Source organism: Plectropomus leopardus, unplaced genomic scaffold, assembly GCF_008729295.1.
Source record: "Plectropomus leopardus isolate mb unplaced genomic scaffold, YSFRI_Pleo_2.0 unplaced_scaffold29637, whole genome shotgun sequence".
In the NCBI taxonomy this organism is placed as follows: Eukaryota; Metazoa; Chordata; class Actinopteri; order Perciformes; family Serranidae; genus Plectropomus; species Plectropomus leopardus.
The window spans coordinates 1-2,207 of NW_024632309.1; the positions used below are offsets into that span (position 1 = coordinate 1).

At 38.3% G+C, this 2,207-nt stretch overlaps 1 long non-coding RNA gene across 1 annotated transcript; it reads left to right on the plus strand.

Annotated features, from left to right (window-relative positions):
• The first annotated feature begins 918 nt into the window (after window positions 1-918).
• On the plus strand, window positions 919-1,411 carry LOC121938492. The gene is made up of 3 exons (XR_006105294.1): window positions 919-1,008; window positions 1,169-1,211; window positions 1,318-1,411. It is a non-coding gene; the product is annotated as an uncharacterized LOC121938492 (long non-coding RNA).
• The last annotated feature ends 796 nt before the right edge of the window (window positions 1,412-2,207 follow it).

Below are 2,207 nucleotides of genomic sequence, written 5' to 3' on the forward strand. Positions count from 1 at the left end.
CCCAGGGAAATAAACGGAGGGTTGTCCCTCACCCACTTTACCTTCCGACCTTCCTCACCAGCATTAAAAGCGACTGAACCAATTCAGAGTTGGCAACATTTCCAATTAGACACAAAAGACACACGCAATGCAACTTTTAAATGCAGACCCCCTTTTTGAAAACGGACTTATTCAACAAATCTTTTTTTAAATTACTCAGATAATGAAAGTGCTGACATTAGGTGAATTATAAGTGAGTTATTATAATTTTAAAAATGTAAATGTATGAACTTTGAGGCTGAAATAAATTGAATTTATTTTGCTCGAAGAGATGTTCAGCAGTCCTAGTAGTGAATAGTACATGGCAAAACAGTCACTTTACAGGTAATTGCACTGTTATTTTAAAGATTTGGCCCAAGATTCATTTATATTAAGCACTAGAAAATATGATTTTGATTTTTAATATTTACATTTATAGCCATGTTTGGCCTCATTTCCTTAAAATTGCACATTTTCTTCTGACAATATCTCAGCCTTTATGTTCTGATAGTCTTTTTCACTAGAAAACCCATTTACAGTGGTTTCTAACATTTTGAGCTGGTCCACAATGTTTATGCTAAAATTAGTTCAATAACTTGTGATCACAATTTGCCTCTCATTTCTAATAATAATACGATTTTTTTTTTTTTTTTTACATATATTGTTATTTAGAAGTACAAATGAAAATCAGACAGTACAACAATACTGCAAAATACAGCATGCACCATTGTCAAAAAGCCAGCAAGCGAACTAGTAAGAACCAAAAAAACAGAACAGACAAATAAGAAAAGCACAAATGGCAACAACAGCACCTACAAAAAAACCAGACCAACAAAAATTAATAATAATAATTAAAAGTTTTTGTCTAGTATGTATGTTGGACATTCTGAGTATTAATAATATCTCTCTTGTTTTGCTTGTGTGTTCAATTGTAGAAACAATCGGTGCCATCTGGCAGTCATCAGCACAGCATCTACACTGGACAAGCTTGTAAGTATTTATTTTTAAACGTAGCGGGCAAAGCTAATGCAGTCCAGCACATACACACATTTATGATACAGCTGCACTCTTAATGTCTCACCTCTGACTGGATTATCACAGTGTGGTGCAGGAACCTTTTCACCTGAGATTTTGTTTTCTTTTATTCTAGAATCTCTTAGATTTGAATGGACAAGGCAGCCACAAGTACACAGGTGTGACCTTCATCCTGCATGTTTGTCCCTTAAAAAGATGATTGATTATTGGCTTGTCCTGTCATGTAGAGGTGTATGACAGGTGATTTTTTTTTCTTATGTGTAGCCCAGCTAGTGAAGCCCGTAAAAGGTGCAGTGATGCCTGTAAAGAAGAAGAGGAAGCTCCCTGATGCAGATGATCATGAGCACAAGTGTAAAATTACAAGGTAACACACACACACACACACACACATAAACACACATTTACAGTGTGAGTGAACGCATGTGTCCGTCTTCTCTGGTCATCTGCCTGCAGTGAAACACTTAATGGTGTATCTTGTGTCTTCATATGATATTTTCTGTCTTTCTTTTTTTTGTACGGCTCATTGTGTGTCCTGGGTGTGTTTAGTAGCATGTTGATCCAAATTCTAATGAGTAGCTAGTGAGTCAGAGGCTGTTTGCTGGTGAGGAAAGCCACTGGCTGAACCCTGCAGCAGCCTGAAAAAGGACTGGCAGGGTTTTCTTTCACCTGGCAGACAACATACTGAACCCCCCACCTTCTCATTTTTCTCTACTGTGTGTGTGTGTGTGTGTGTGTGTGTGTGTGTGTGTGTGTGTGTGTTTTGAAGGAATTTGGGTGGAAAAGTGTGGGTGTTAATGTCGCCTGAATGCAACATGTCAAAAAAAAAAAATCCATCTTTGTGTGCGTTCAGAGTTACGCTTCTTTCTGCTCTCGTGGGAAACTCTGCACTCAGCACATACTTGTCCTGTTAATCAGAGCTGGGTCACTGTCAGAGGCAGCAGGGCTCTGTGTTTTTAGCCGAACCAGTTTCTGGTAAACCTGCGACACCTACTGGTTGATTAGGAGGAGTGAGGAGACAGCAGTCAATTGAGGTTTAAAACAGGTTTTCAACAATTTGTGAATCACCATTAGAGTTCCTTTGGTGTACAGTCATACATGTGCACACAAAATATGAGGCTAATTGGTCCAGTAGTCGGCAAGATTAGCTATGGACA